Source organism: Peromyscus maniculatus, chromosome 8 (assembly GCF_049852395.1).
Source record: "Peromyscus maniculatus bairdii isolate BWxNUB_F1_BW_parent chromosome 8, HU_Pman_BW_mat_3.1, whole genome shotgun sequence".
Lineage (NCBI taxonomy): Eukaryota > Metazoa > Chordata > Mammalia > Rodentia > Cricetidae > Peromyscus > Peromyscus maniculatus.
Genome location: NC_134859.1, coordinates 38200633 through 38215009, shown reverse-complemented (window position 1 = coordinate 38215009; position 14377 = coordinate 38200633). Strand labels below are relative to the sequence as shown.

The following is a 14377-nucleotide window of genomic DNA, read 5'->3' as shown; positions in this document are numbered from 1 at the left end:
GCTGACAGGACCCAGGTACTCAACCAAGGAGGGGCTGTGCACAGGATCCAAGAGGTCCCACCACTGAAGCACAGGGATGTCCGTACTGGCTCAGAAGTGCACCCAGGTCTCCATACCAGACATCATCCCTCAGCCATCACCCTGATCTACCTCCAGCATACCCTTCAGCCATGCAGGCCCCACCTGCTCGGACCTCTCCACCTCTGCACGGGCTTCTCTCCAACTCTGTTCTACAGAGCAGCCAGCAGGGCTTGCCGAAGCCCTCCCTTTGGCTCCTACTCCCAGAAAGACACTGTCCAAATGCCTTAGCCCAAAGGGCCCTTGGAGCTCTGCGAGTTGGGCCCGTTACTCCCTCCAGCCTCACTGCACCCCCGCAGACCTCAAACCTTCAATGACTTCACATAAAAAATATTTACCTTCACCAAGAACCTCGCGAAAGCCAGATCTCTGCTCAGTGAAACCAAATGTCCTCCCCTCTCCCAAGAGTCCTCCCAAGTCCCATCTCTGTGTCCATTCAAGAAAGCACATAAAACCGTCAGTCATGGAACTCTCTGGCCTTAGGTCTGTGGTCTCACCACTGTCGTCAGGGGATGTGGAAGCTCAGTGGGCCTGACAAGGACACGTGTGTCAGGTAAAGTGTATCTGTCCTTCACATCACCTCTATTCAGTCCATGGATGCAGGGAGCCATCAAAGCCAGCACCTCCTGCTTCAGTAACAAGACAGCGCAGCAGCAGAGAAGCTGCCAAGGTCCACATGCCAACACTGAGCTGGCTTCCCATGAGGGCCTCCACAAATGGTCTAGTTGAACTTAACTTGTGTGTGCACCAAAAAAAACAAAACAAAACTGCACCAGAAGATAAAAGGCATCCATGCTGCCCCATACCCATGCCCTAGGCTCCAAACTTTCTATTCTGACTTAGTCAGATAGAAGACACTGCTGACCCAAACCAGATTCTCTGGTTCCTTCCACTACCTCCAGGCTAGCCTCTCAAGTGGCTCCAGAAGAACCACACTGAGCAGTTCGGGAAAGTTAACTTCCCATTAGGTAACTCTGGCTGATGAAAAATAAAATACAAGAGGGAGTCAGCAGATACTTCCTTCAAATACCTTCTGTAAGAAATGCAGATACTTCCTTCAAATAAATACCTTCTGTAAGAAATCGTCCATCGGCACGGAGCTTGCACACAGAAGTAGGTCTGAAATGGCTGAAGAGCTAGCGGATCTCCATAAAGAGGGACCCGCTTGCTAAGGTACCACCTCCTCGTTTCCCATTCTTCTCTCCTTCCCCCTCACCCCGGCTGCCCCGCAATACACTTTTCAATAAGCATTAAGCACTTAAGCTCTGCCTCGGGCTCTGTTTTCTGGGAACCCAGTCTAAGATAACCATGGTTTATGTTTCCAAAGATCTTTCATTTCTACCATCTAATTCTCACAAAAACCTTGTAAGCCAGATAATCATCTCTGCTTCAGATACAATACTCCTGCCTGGTCCACGGAGGAAACATTCCAAGAACCCCAGTGCATGCCTAAAACCACAGATAGTATCAAACTCTGTATATGCTGGTTTCTCTGTGAGTACATTCCTATGATAAAATTTAATTTACAAATTACACACAATGAGAGCTTATCAACAGAACAAAACAGAATAACTGTAACAATTTACTGAAATGCAATTGCTGGTCTTGCTACTCTTGCATGCTGGGGCCACGGTTCCATAGGTTACTTGAGCGCAATCCCTGTTCATACCACACAGTCAACCTGATAAGCAACTGACTACGAAGGCTGCAGAGTCTCACAATGGGCAGTGTATCCAGCATGGATACACTAAACAAAGGAGTGATACCCTGCGAAGACCAGCATAGAGTGGCACAGATTCCATCACAGGGCTTAGAGGGGCTCACAGTTCTTTATTTCTATTATTTTCCAACACATGCTTTAGACTGTGGTTGACCGTGGACGATGAAAGCTAAAGAGTGAAATCGGGAATAAGGAGGTACCGAGCAGTGTACAAGACCTGAGAAAGATCGCTGAGCTGGGGACGCCTCTCCAGACACCTGACATATGTCAGCAAGCGAAACCCCCCCAACTAAGCCCCCTGTCTGCCAGACCCCGATACCATCTAACCTCACGCATGTCACGTCACAGTACATGTGCCTTCCTGAAAGTGGGAAGTCACACTCTGCTCAGATTGAAGACTTTCTCATGGGTGTCTCAAAGATTCACAAATAAAGCCCATGACATCTAGTTGGAGCCCACCAGGAAAAGGAGAGCCCATGGACAAAAAATAACGGCACAGTTCCCTGAATTCAAGTGGGTCATCATTTCTACTGGACACAGTATCAGCCAGGCCAGCTCTGACAGCCTAGGAGCAGGTAGGTATACCTGCCCGGGGGTAGGAAAGATCCAGAGTTCAATTCCAGCTCCAACTGTCATTTCCTGGCTTTGTGACCTTGAACAAGTCCTAGGCTTCCTGATCCTTAATTTTCTTATTTCTACGATGGAGATCATACCACGTTCTACACGTGATAAGCCTGTCTGTGAACTGAATTTGATGACAGGTATCGGCAAGCTGCCAATCACTGGGCTGATTTTGACCAATCCTCAGCACCAAGAGAATCACAGGAATTCGAGGGGCCCTCAAGTGGAACCCGGAAAGAAAACTCCAGCTACATTGCTCAGCTCCGGTTAGCTGCTCTTGGAGTGAGGAAGGTTCCTCTGACGGGGGCAATGAAGATGCCAGACACCAGGGAACACCAGAGGGTGAGTGATGTCTGCAGCCCAGGAATGCCAGAAGACACGACACATACAACTCAGGAAGAGGCCGGAATCAGATGTCACCTAGTACACAGCACTCGGAGGTGACCCTGGAATTATCCAATCACAGGCCCTAAAGCCCCCCAAGGAAAGTTCCCTGGCAAAATGCAGGGAGCAGAACCAATACTCCAGAATCTCTTCTCTGTCTGTACTGACCTGCTCATTCCAGGCTCCTCAGAGTACGAGTCTTGGGGTCTCCATCATGCCCTGGCTCCCAGGAGTGCCAGGTACAGAGCAGACCATCTCTAGCAAACACTTCCCAAGAAGTCTGGAGCAGAGGCTGGCCGGGACCAGGCTCATACAGGTCCTATCAGAGCCAGGGAAATCACTATCCAACACTTAATCCTCTGCTCTGCAGTGGTACCAGCTGAACAAAACCCTCTTCCCCTAAGAAGTCCAGCCCAGACCTTTTCATCCTGCTCTGCTCTCACTGAGAAGAAAAACTGTCTGTCTACCCCTCACTCCATGTCCCCAGCACAAAACCCACAGACCACAGGACTCGAAAGTCCGCTCTTCTCTGGGATAGGCCCGTGTCCCACCCTCAGGCACTTCCAAGGTCTAAAGGACTAGATTTGAATGACGTTTTCAAAGACCAACTCCTATCCAGGACTCCACTGGTCTCTCACGTGCCTGCATTACAGCATTTGCTGCCAACCTCCATCTGCATAAAATTAAGCTCTTGACAGATCCCAGAAGCCAGGGACACACCTCCCAGTCCTCTGCACACTATCAGCCAGCGTGGCCATAAGTCAGCCAAGGCCTTTCGTCCAGCCTCAAACCCTCCCAAGGATGTGGGAGGGTGCAGTCAAAAAGGGAAGCTTTCTCAGGAGATGAGGAAACCCTCAATTCCCTCTCTCCACTCATTCCCCAGAGTTGCATGTACCCAGTCTCCCTCTGATGAGCACCCACATGCAGGGCCCCTCCCTGGGCCAAGGCCGGTTGCCAGTGCTAAACAGCAATCTCAGAGAGATGAGGAGCTGCCTATGGGCAAAAAGAATGCCTCCTCCACCTCCTCTTCCTTCTCCCTCATTCTAGCTAGTCCCAGGCACGTTCTAGCCAGATACCAAGCATACACTGTTCAAGGAATGACCCACAATCCATTGTGGGCAGTCCAATCTACAGATAAGTAAGTCACAGCAGAGCCTGTGACAACGTAGACGGAACATCAAAGGCGACACACAATGTCTCAGTGAGTCGTCACCACATCAGCCTGATGAGCTCTCCAAGCGCTAAGGAGGGTTAGTATGACAGAATCTTCGGGATACGGCCTCCAGCCAACTCCGTCCTTGCGACGTGTCTTCACTGGCTGGGCCACACAGTGGACGAGCTTGGCCGTGTGAGAACAAGAAGGCCCCAGAAGAAAAGAATCCAGAGGTCAAACATCCTGTGCATGGAGAGGAGCCGAGGGGCTGGGCCTTGAGGCACAAAATCATGGTGAGAGACTACACCCTGGACGCTTCAGAGGCAGCTGAGGTACAAGTCAGAGGAAACCCTGGTCACTTTAACAAAGAACTCAACCAAGATACCAACGCAGGTGGGATATCAACTCAGAACAAGCAACGGCTGGCAAAAGTCCCCTACTCGTTCTGAGCTAGCACCCTATCCATTCAAAGCCTAGGGCATTTGAGGGTGCCATAAGCTACATAGTGGTGACCCAGCCCCTGCTGTTAGGACCAGGAAGCCCTTCCAACAGGAGGGCTACGATGTCAGTAACCAGGTGGTCTGCATCAAGCGCAAGCCTTAAAGTGTGATTAAACTGTGGGGTGAGGGGGCCGTCTCAGGAGCTCTCTGACAGCATAGTACATGTTACATTAGAACACAGATGACAGACGCACCCACTTGTGTCCACCCAGTGTCCACCCGGGACAGAAGTACTCTGACCCATGTCCATGTTTCATCGGTTCCATGGACTCCTCCACATGCAGGTTTCTCACTCCTTGGTGGGTGGGGCCCTAGGACGACTGCTCCCTACATCAGCCGTTCCCCCATCACCTTGCTTCCACTAGAGTACCACAAAGATGATACTAGCCCGAGTCTGTGGCCACTCGGGTGCTTCCTCAGTCCAGGTTCCTAAGGGACCACTCCAGTCCACAGACGCTCCTGCCCCCTGCCCTGAGGCATCCAGACATTCACCAAGTCCTCACAGCCCAAGTTCCCTACCAACCCAATACCTACCTTGCTGCTGCTCTGGACCTGAACTTTCTGAGTCTTCTTCCCTCTGTCCGCTTCTGTCCTTGCAGTCTCCGGGCACACGGAAAGCTGTTTGTTGAATCGGTCACCAAATCACCACGGGTCTCCGCAACTACTGAGGGAAAACATCAGAGGTTCGACAGGGATGTCTGGCAGATAGGAGGAGGCTTTCTGATATAACAGAGCATAAAACTAGCAGGCGCCAAGCTGGTCCCTGCCAGGCTTGGGAGCCAGAGGAGCAGGTCTCCCTCACCCTAAGCAGCGTCCCCTCCGGGGCCAGGAGGGCGCCTCCGCTTTAGATCGGGGACGACCCTGGGGTCAGGCCGCCCCTTCCCGGGAGCCTGATCCGACAAGCCAGCCAAGTGTCCGGCCCGGCCGAGCCGCACGGGCAGGAAGGGCGCCGCCGATCACACCGCCCTGACCCTAGGACGGGACGCGGGCGGGACAGGAACCGAGGCGGGTGCGGAATCAGGGCGCGGGGCACGGGGCGCGGGGCTGCGTGACCCCGGATTCAGCTCCCGGCTCCGCGCAGGGCAGGTCGCACCGCCCAGCCACCCGGACCCGAGCCCAGCCCCGCGGGCGACCCCGCAGCCCCGCGCTCACCTGGACACGCGCGGCAGCCGGCGTTTCTAGAACCTCCCGCGGCGTCGCCCCGGCGCGCTCGGCTCCTCCCTCGTCCGAGGCTCCGCCCGCTTGAGCCTCCGCCACGTCCCCACCTCCCGCCCCCCGGGCCCGCCTGGGCCTGGCTCCGAGCCACTGCAGCCTCCGGGAAAGGCCCGAGCTGCCCGCCACGCGCTGCACGTATGCGGTGCCCGCCTCCCTGTGCCGCGTGGGACCCCGCACGAGGAGCGACATGCCCAGCCCAGCCATCCCCAGGCCCCAGACACACCCCCGCCTGCCCACGTCCTCGGTGGTCCTACCACCCCCACATCCATCACAACCCGCAGATTGCAGGAGGATGGCGTCACTGAGGACGGGAACTGAGTGTCCCAGGAGGGGACAGGCTATAGGAAGAAGAGGGTCTGAGATGCGCTCAATGCAGACGACCCATCCCCAAAGCCTAGCTGCATCTCTGAGGGGCTGGAGCTGGCCCGGCTAGGACTTTTCTGGCCATGTGAGGTGAAGAAGTTGCCACAGCCTGGAGCATCCTGGAGCCAACCTATGGCTTATCACACGGGCGAAAGAGATTGGACACCTCAGCCAGCACGCCGGGTCTGAGAGACAGACAGCCAAGAAGAAAGGGAAGCAGCCGACCTCAGTCTGAACTGAAGGATGCCCTGGCGGCCGAACAGGTTCCCACGCCTGCCCTGTGAGCTTGCCTCTTCATGAATGAGGGGAAGCAGTCTGAGAATCTCATCAGGGAGCAGAGCCCAGAACGGAGATGCCCAGCCTGGGGACTGCGCCTGGAGCTGGGTTTGGATTCCCTATAACGGCACGGGCCAGGCGGACAGCCCAGACTGGGAAAGACAGACACACCAAAACACAACTCAGAAAACGCCACTCAGCCGCTCTCCGTGTCTGTGTCAGCCACCAGCCAGAGCTGGTGAAGATGAAGCCAAACACAAACCTTCCCGCGTCTGCTGTGCCACAGAAAGTAGTCTGCCCAGATCTTCCCATGCCCTTCCCCTTCTCTCTTGGGAGATCATCCTCCTCCTCTCCGTGGGATCTTTCCCATCGGCCTATAAATACCTTCAAGCCATGGCTATGGAAACATACCCCCATCTCACCCCACCACCTACTGCGCATCTCTCCTCAGCCAACCAAAAAAGCTATCTTCTTGATCTGCCTCTCAAGCCTTCCTCGCTCTACAACAGCTCCAAACTAGGGTACCATATCATGTTTATTGTTCTACCCATGTTAAATCACCCTCACGTGGTGGATGCTCTTTTCAATACATTGTTTAATTCAGTTTGCAAATACTTGATTGAGGGATTTTGCATCTGTGTTCCTGAAGGAAATTGGGGAATAGTTTTCTTTTGTTGCTTTTACCTTTATCCAGCTACGGTATCAGGGCAATAAGAAGTTATAGAATGATTTGAAAGTGCTCTTTCCTGATTTATAGAACAATCTGAGTGGCATTGGTATCAGTTCTTTGAAAGTCTGGGAGAGTTTAGTGAAGCCATCAGGTCCCAGACTTTTCTTTGCTGGCATACTTTGTGTTACTGCGCTAATATTATTGATATTTATTTATTTATTTGTTGAGGTTGTTTAGATGCTCTTGGCTCACTGCTAGTGTGTCTGTTAGTTACTTTCTTTGTTGCTGTAATAAAATACCTCACAAAAGCAGCTGTAGGAAAGCAAGTTCTGTTTTGGTTCACAGTTTGAAGGGACAAGCTGTCCTGGCAGGAAGTCATGGAGGCAAAGGGGGCTGGTCACATGGTGTCCACAGCCAGGAAGCAGGTAGAGATGGGCACTGGTGCTCAGCTCTCTTTCTCCTCTCTTCCTTTTTCTTCATCCCAGGACCCCAGCCCGTGAGACGACCCTGTTCACATCCAGAGAGGGTCCTCAGTTAGGCTTTTCTGGGGGTGCTCGCCAAGACACACCCAGAGCTGTATCTCCTAAGTGAGTGTAAATTCCATCAAGTTGGTAATGAACACTAAACAACACAGCAATTCATATGTGTCTAGGAATGTGCTTCTAGGAGACTTTCCACTTTGGTAAAATTCAAGCGTTCAGAATGCTCCCCAGAGATCCTCCGGCTTTCAGTGGTAGTAGACGTGTATGTTAATATCTCCTTCCTCAGCTCTAGTTTTATTAATTTGCATCCTCTCTCTTTGGTTAGGATGCTAACACAGCTAACCCGCTCTTTGTTTTATTGATCCTCTCTGTTGTTCTCTAGCGTCATAGTCTCAGGCATTTGAGTTCTCGGCCCCCAGGTCGTAGCACTGTTTGGGGAGGGGTATGTGGCGCTGACTTGCTGGAGGAAGTGTGTCACTGGAGGCGGACTTTCAGATGACACAGCTACTTCCTGCTTGCTCTTTCTGATTGTGCTTGTGTCTGAGGGTGTGAGCGCTCAGCTCCCCTGCGCCTGCTGCCATGCCTCCCTGCCATGATGGACTCTCATCCCTCTGGAACCCTAAGTCTAAATAAACTCTTCCTTATAGAAGTTGCCTTGGTCATGGCGTTTAATCACAGCAACAGAAAGGTAACTAATACTGTCTTCATTTCACTGATTTCTGTCCTGATCTTTATTATTTCACTCTATCTTCTAATTTGAGTTTGGTCATAGCCTTTTCTTCACAGCCAATAATCCAGTAATCCCTCTACTTTCTTCCCTCTCCCGAGCAGTACAAAGTGCCTCGGCTACTTTGTGATGCAACCAGCCGGGTGCTTTCACCTGCGCACTTGAACTTGAGCTGGGGCCTTAACATTCCTGGCACTAATAAAAGTACTTAAGTTGTTGCCCAAAACACTGAAAGGAATTAGGCACAGGTCTGCGCCAATTTCCTTTTATAGAAACCCCATACCCTGATACCCTCGCTACAGACATACCAAGGTAGAAAGCTTCCTATTGTTGTCTGCCATGAGTGTGCCCTGCTGACCCCTCTGTATGTAAGTTCTGCTGATAGAACACATTTGCTGGTGCAAATGTGCCCAACCCGTGGCCCTTGGGCCACATGAGGCCAAAGAGACCTATGATTTCAACCCAACACAAAATTGGAAACTTACTTAAAACATGAAAGCTTGTGTGTGTGTGTGTGTGTGTGTGTGTGTGTGTGTGTGTGTGTGTATGTGTGTGTGTGTTAACTCAACTGTTCGGTTCTTGAGTAACTTGCAGATTTGCAGGTGACAGTGTCATGTTGCAATGTCAAAGGGAAGTCCCTTACAAGGACTCCCCGGCCATGGGTATGGATGAAGTGAAACATCGCACAGCACCCCACACCACCCAGACTGCTTCTGCTCCAACATTTCTTCTGTCTCGGGAAAGGAAATCACCATCTCCCATGGACTTCCCTGTCCCTAGGTGACATCCCTGACCAAGGGCTCCTTGACTTGTCCTCCCCCTCCCTCTCCTCCCCCTAGGGAAAGACCTAGTGTTACCACAAGGGGAAGCAAGAAACTGTGCTGGGCAAATAGAGGACTGGATGAGTGAGCAGTCGGTTGGGCGTGCAGTCCTTTCCTCTAAACAGGGCCTCCTCAGCCTCTACTGCCTCCACTTGCCTGTGGTTCCTATCCTGGGCAAGGGGAGCAGGCGAGCTGGGGTCTCAGCACTGAAGCCTCCTTAGCTGCTGGTGGCTGAGGCCTTGGCAAATACTGCAGCAGTTATAGGTCTAGACGGAGTTTACAAACTTCTGGTCTCGGATGGCATTTCCCAGGTCATTCCCTCCTGAGCCAAGCCATGACGCACAGAGAGCACTGTATCTATTGATACATATCTAACGTGTGTATGTATGTATGCATGCAGGTATGTATGTATGTGTATATTACATATACACATGCATACATATCTATAGGACATGTCTTTCCATTGGGCCCTGGGACTAACCCTGCATGTACCCCAGGCTCCTCTTCTTCCTAGGAACTGAGAAAAATGGGTATGTCCCAATTTTGAAGGCCCTAAGCAGAGGGCAGGCAATATTACCTGAGCGAGGCCACCTAGTGGTGGCCTTAAGCTTCAAAATGGCGCTTATCTGCTACCTGGCAGATCCTTAGAAGCCTGGGAGGCCAGCCCTGGGAAGGATCAAGTAAGTGCCTTGGTCTCCCCTTCCCCAGTCCCCAGGCTATTTCCTGGGTGAAAATCTAAACAATACCCTGGGGTGGCTTTAAGCCACCTCTTACATGGACCTCCCACATGGACCACTGCCACCAGGAACAGCAAAGCCAGCACACACCAAGCTATCATTAGATATCCCAGGACTTGGAGGAGGTGTAATTACCCAGCAGATCTCCAGGAGGCTCCCAAAGTATAAACAATGACTTTAGATTTCAGCTTCTTCCCGTACTTCACTTGATCCTGGTCAAATACTGCACAGCGCGAACACCCAGAGTGCCAGGGGTCATCAGCTCTGTATGGTGCCAACAAATGAAGAATTTTAACATCTTCATTACATTTTATTTTAGTGGGAGAGGGGAATGCGTATGCTGCAGCTTACATGCAGGGGATAATTTTTAGGAGCTGGTTCTCTACTTCTACTTTTTTTTTTTTTTTTTTTTTTTAAGTATTTTGAGACAGGGTTTCTCTGTGTAGCCCTGGCTGGCCTAGAACTCACAGAGATCCGCCTGCCTCTGCCTCCCGAGTGCTGGGATTAAAGGCGTGCACCACCACCACCCGGCTACTTCTACCATTTTTACCTGGGGGACTGAACTCGGGTCATCAGGCTTAACCGCAAGCATCTGCTGAGCCGCCTCCCTGGCCTCGAACACGGCTACTGTGAAGTGTATAATATAACGCATGCTTTGAGGATTATTATAGCAGCACAGTAGCTGCTCTGTCCCTCTGCCTTCAACCCCAGGACCACACTGGGGCTGGGTATTAGTAATGAGTGAGGAAGAGGTCAGGGTTGAGGATAGCTACTGGACATCTGACTTACACGTGACTGAAGAGAGATTTTGTGACTTTTCAGGCTGGGTCCGGAAGCCAGTAAACCCAGGGAGGAGAGCAGTGAGAACAGATAAAGCCACAGAGGTCAGGTGAGGTCATCTGCTACCTCATGAGCTGCAGAAGGAACTTGGGTGTCACACTGAGGACAGGCTGCCGTCACCCCAAAGTGAAGGCAGAGCAGAGGAGCAGGATCGAGTTTGAGGTTGACAAAGACTATCCTGTCTTCTTCTATGGGGTGGGGAAGAAGAAAGAGGCGAGCATGAAGTTGAGCAGAGAGAATACCAGGGTAGGCCAGGTGACAGCTGGTGATGACCTCAACTGGAAAATGGCAGTGGTTAGAAAGGAAAATGCCCGGATTTCAGAATTCACCAATAGCCAGAATAGGAGAGGCTAAGTTCCTTCCCTCGCTCACTAAGTGTTCTTCCCCCATGTGGAGTTCCATGTAAGCTCCACCACCTAGAGCAGGCCTTGTTAAAGGATGGCTAACGACAATCCCCAGACAGAACAAGAATTCTAGCCAAGCCAGCCAGCTCCAGGAAGCACACCAGCCCCCTGCGGGCCTAATCACAGCTCTGCTTTCCCCAACTGGGAGGCTCTTTCTTCTGCAAGGCAGCCACCCACTTAATGACGGTCCAGCACTAATTCTCTCCGCTCCACCCTTCTGCTCCTATGCCTCATTTTCTGCTCCTATTTTTAAATGAAAGTACCTCACTCGACTACAATGAACCGTGTCTGTATGTCACCCTGCATACGTTTGGGGGTGAGATTGATGTCCGTGACTCCACCCATGAGTGACTCTGGCCTAGTCAAATTGTGTGAATGGCGTACTGCAGCAGCTGGGTGTGGGGGTCCCATTCCCACTACTTGATGGCTTTGCATATTCATGACTTTTCCAGTAGACTGGAGGCAGGTACTTTAGGACCCTGGGACCCTATCTGTCTGGGGCTGTGCACACTTTCTTCTTTCAATCATTCCCTTGGCGGCCCAGTTCCCTTACCTGCACATGCTATGTACACACACTCCTCTCCAAACCATGAACCTGGCAACCTCAGAACCCTCTTATCCCCCGACCTCCGCATCAGGCACACATACTCCCATCTCTGAACAATAGTATGAGTTTCCCTGTCCCTTACAACAATCTGATTTAGGCAGTTTCTATTCAAGTTTCTATTCTGTTCTATCCAACATATTCTAGTATGAAAAACAGAAGGACTGATCCAGCCTCAACTGTAAGACAAATTGTGTCCTCTACTAAACTTTTAGGGAGAATCCTTTTTTACTGTCTCAAGCCTATGCCTTTGCATAATCAGGTACGTCCTTGATTAAAAACCAGATGCACTGGGAAAAGGACAAACAAGTACAGTAGAAAATAAATGACCTAATCTATCAACCAAAATAGAAAACTACCCAAACTATACCCCTTAATAACCAACCTCTTCCCATCTTGAATCTCATAAAAGGAAACTGAGTTCTTATGCAGCCGGCTGATGGCCCTGACAGTGTATACCTCTGACTTCTGTAGTGATATATTGTGTACCCTAATAAATTTACCTGAGGATCAGAGGACAGAGCCAGCCACTAGATTAGACATAGAGGCCAGACAGTGGTGGCACACACCCTTAATCCTATCACTCAGGAGGCAGAGAGCCATCTGGATCTCTGTGAGTTCAAGGCCACACTGGAAACAGAAACAGGTAGTGGTGGCTCACACCTTTAATCTCAGTGCTGGAAAGCACACACACCTTTAATCCCAGGAAGTAATATGGCAGGATCCAGAAAGGTATATAAGGCATAAGGAAACAGGAACTCACTCTCTTGAGGCTGAGGATTTCATAGAGGTAAGCCAGTGGCTGGCTTGTTCTGCTTCTCTGATCTTTCAGCTTTCACCCCAATATCTGGCTCTGGGTTTTTTTTTGTTTGTTTTTTTTTTAATTATAAGACCTTAGATTCATGTTACACTGTTCTCTCACTTACATGCCCAGCTGACACTCCCGACAGTGTATTCCTGCATAATCTGTGTTAATGCTTTCTTTGCTCCAGGCAAACTTTCTTTGCTTCTTTTGCAAATCTGTGTGAGCCCTGATTTTCAATTCTCTGAATAAGTTGCCAAGAACCTGGAAAAACCTAGTCCCGATTCCAACCGCCAGTAAAAGATGGAAATAAAGAGAATTGGATAATTTGTACAAAATCACGACCTGGGGCAGCAGGAGCTCACCCTAACCCCAAGCTGCCGCACACAATTCCAATCAGAGGAATGTGGGACACCTTGAGTAAACGCCCACATCAGGGTAGTCACTCGGAACCCTGGCCTATGTCCCTGACTCACTACAAGGGGCAGAGACATTCATTCCTCTGGACTCTCTGGCCACATCATACCATATTGAACATATTCCAGAACACTCAGGTCCCATAAAGGCACATTTTGTATTTAACTGTGTAGACACACGGCTGAGCTTCAATGGACTCATTTCCATGTCAAGGTGTTATATTCACCCACATATAGTATTTGTATTTTCTATATATATTTATATAGAAAATATGGCATTTTCTCTTTTTGTCACTTTCTGCATTTTTCACAACTCAGACACCTGTATAAAACTCTGAGAAGCTTGATAGTCCCTGTTCTTCTGTGTCTGCAAGGAGAAAGAGCAGATAAGAGGCCTCTCCCTAGTCCAATACACCAACATAGGCCACTCACATGTGTGCAAGCATGCTCGTATGTGCCTGTGCGAACTCATGAACATAAGCACGCGAACACACACACATGCAGGCATGCACACAAGTCCCTATACACGAGGGAGGAATTCACACATGCACACATTGGCTTTGTCCTCTCAAATGACAAGGACAGGTTTGTCCTCTGTCCTCTGTCTCTTCCCTTGACTCTGACCTAGAAATTGAATCTTTAAACTGGAGGAATGGGGGAGGGGTGGTACTGAGAGGGCTCAGCAGCTAAGAGCACTTGCTCTTGCAGAGGACCCAGTTCAGTTCCCAGCACCCACCTGACAGCCCACAACCATCCCTGACTCATAGTGAGGGAAACTCATGCCCTCTTCTGAATTCTGTGGACACCAGGCACACACTTGATGCACATACATACATGCAGGCAAAACACTCACATACGTAAAATAAGAATAAATCTTAAAAAAAAAAAGCCAGAGTCTGACTTGATCCTTACTCTGAAGCAGTCCTCTGAGGGCCCGGGCCCAGCAAACTGCATTCCTCCCTCATCTGCAGGATCCAGCATCCTGGTTGAGGAAGGACAGCTGGAACAGTGTCCCTTCCTGGCTGAGAAGTACATGATGCAAGTAGACAGAGTAGAAGGGCCGCATTCTCAACGTGGCTACATCACGGGACACTATGATTGATGGCAGCCGTCTGGGACAACCACACTCTCTCAGTCACCAACAGCCGCAGGCCGGGCTCACCCGCTTTTTTCACCCAGAAAGCATTTCCTCATGCTCCTTCTCAAAGTACCAGCCGCTGTTTGCGCACTTGGGGAGGAGGGGCCCTTGAGCCCCGCCCCCGAAGCGTCATCCCAGCTCAGAATTTGCGAAAATAAAGATGGCCACCAGAGGGCGCATGAAGTCCACTATGGGACACTCAAGTGTCATTGCTGGCCTTGCTCTCAGAGCCCTCCTGGTTAGCAGTCAGTCCTCTACCCCGTCCTCCCATCCCCCAACCCTAATTTAACCCTTCCTATTCCATTAACCCCCTATATCACTGTGTTCTATCTCTCTTGAAAGCTCCCTGCCACGGCTCCTTGCAAATTTTCTGACCTCTATGGGTATTTCAAATGGAGCACACATATTTGGAGATTCAATGCTAAA

At 50.6% G+C, this 14377-nt stretch overlaps 1 protein-coding gene across 10 annotated transcripts in view; it reads right to left on the bottom strand.

The window, feature by feature from the left end:
• P4ha2 (prolyl 4-hydroxylase subunit alpha 2) overlaps nt 1-14050 on the bottom strand; it is a 39832-nt gene extending 25782 nt beyond the window's left edge. For 3 of the 10 annotated variants that reach the window (XM_016003449.3, XM_006984853.4, XM_016003450.3), the window contains exons 1-2: nt 5609-5698; nt 4991-5117 (exon numbers count right to left, since the gene is read on the bottom strand). The gene's annotated coding sequence lies outside the window, so the exon portion shown is untranslated. Of the gene's footprint in view, nt 1-4990; nt 5121-5258; nt 5699-9882; nt 10013-10297; nt 10375-10536; nt 10776-13725 lie in introns of those variants that run through there. The other 7 variants (XM_076578384.1, XM_006984852.4, XM_076578385.1 and 4 more) reach the window with 6 other exon arrangements.
• Nucleotides 14051-14377: the final 327 nt, after the last annotated feature.